Consider the following 2,045-nt stretch of genomic DNA (forward strand, 5'->3'; position numbering starts at 1 on the left):
TCAAGAACGTCTTGCTTCTTGTGGTGATCCACGTCTTGTTTTGCAACACTTTAGATTTTAAGCCTGAAAAGGAAAAATAAGCACATATTGGGTCTCATTCACTAACCTAAATGTTCTTATTGCGCAAAAAAAGAAAGAAAGTGAAACCTCAAACATGAACCAGTATTGTCCCAGTTATCACCGCGTTTGTTGGATTCACTCTCAACTACTCCTGACTGCTACCATAATCTCCATACCACACCCTCTTTTCTCTATATAAAGAAATCTCTTTATCTTGAAATTAATGGAAATAAATTCATAAATGAAGTCTGACTGAGGCTACTGAAACTATAGTCTCTGAAGAAAAAGTGCATTTTTACTCTAAAGTGATTGTTTCCCCTTTTTTTAAGCAGAAAACACCAGGCTTGGGCTGGAATATATCTAAATTGATATTGGGGAAAAAAAGTTGAGGACAAGGATGTGTCAGCCTCAGATGAGAAACTGCACTGCAGTTATTGAAAAACATCCACTATCACGAGCAAAGCTGGGACAGTGTGGAGAAATGAAACTATACTCTTCATCTTCCATACTTGCTGGATGGAAATGAAGAATATTTTAAGATGAGATAAGATTAGACACCACAATGCCTTTGTTAGCTGTTATATGCTTATTAATAAAAAGGTTAAAAGTGTTCACATTTGTCACATATTTCATTCTAATTCTGAGCACTTTAAGCTTTTAGTGTTTTGGAAACCTTTGAATGATGAAGAAACTTATAATAACCAGTATTAGTAATAGAATTAGTAGTTGTAGTGTTCAGTTTAAAGATGTGTGACTAAATTTTCTAAGACATCCGGGCTTTTATCATTTGTTCATATGTTCTGAAGCGCTTCTACATTTGCTCGTAGAGTACGAACAAATTCAAGAAAGTATTGATGAGTCCCAGATTTGTACACAAATTTCTTTAGAGGCTCACTCACTCTTTCTGAAAGAGTCTACATATTTGACCTGATGCAGAACTTCATCCTATAGCTTCAAACTTTCAAAGTTTAGAAAATGTTTTTGCCTATAAATGTGTCACTAATGCGCTGTTTGTAACATTTCCTTTCTTTTGCAGCAATTGCAATATTTCGTGGGGCAATGTGTCCAGAAAAGACAACGTTAAGAAATCAGTCATGACAAATCATGATGTTACAATCATCCTGTTGGACGCACGATATAAAAGTACCTTAATAATGCCTTAGTTAAATACAGCGGAGAGGAGAGGAAATCACATGGTGATTGTTCCTTTGAGAACAGGCTCTTCCTGTTCATGGACACCAACCACAGTGCACAGCATAATTCACTTATGTTGGATACAAGAACCACAAACCTGAATGAGTCATGAAACATGCTCTTAAAATCCATTGCTTTTGATACTTAAACGCCTGCGAGATCCAAAACACAAAACAATCCATTGCCACAGCGTTAGAGTGACAGCTGCACACAGAGGTATCACATGAAAATACGTTAAGACGATCACAGCGCTGCACTTTGAGCAAAAAATATCTATGAAGACACCGGTGGGTTCTCCAGCTTCACTTAAATAGAGCGGTAGCCCCACCTGGTGGAAAAATATATTTCAGGTCGTCTACAAGCCCTTCCTACATCCTTGACTCCTTTCCTCGGCAAAAAAAAGGCGATGAGCTAGAACAGCGGGCATTCAACAAATGAGAAATCCTTAATTAAGAACAGTCATTTTAAAGTGATGTTAGTCGAAGTCAGAGTTGATCATCTTAAATAAATAAAACATCTTCATTAGATGTAAGCTGTATCAATTAGTTGTCTTTTTTTAAATACAATTATTAATAGAGTATGGAAACATTTTAATAGGTTAATTATAAATTGAAATATTTGTGTTGATATCCGTTTTTAAAAAAAATGAAACTATAACTTTTCATAATCATTCTGAAAGTGTGACATTAGAGGAAGCAACGAAAGGATGTGTGCCTACTTCTGCTTTTTGCACCACAAAAATGAAGAATGTGTAAAGCAATAAGCCACTTTGCTTCAGCCGGTGAGTACTT

The sequence above is a fragment of the Astatotilapia calliptera genome, chromosome 11 (assembly GCF_964374335.1).
Source record: "Astatotilapia calliptera chromosome 11, fAstCal68.1, whole genome shotgun sequence".
NCBI classification, from domain to species: domain Eukaryota; kingdom Metazoa; phylum Chordata; class Actinopteri; order Cichliformes; family Cichlidae; genus Astatotilapia; species Astatotilapia calliptera.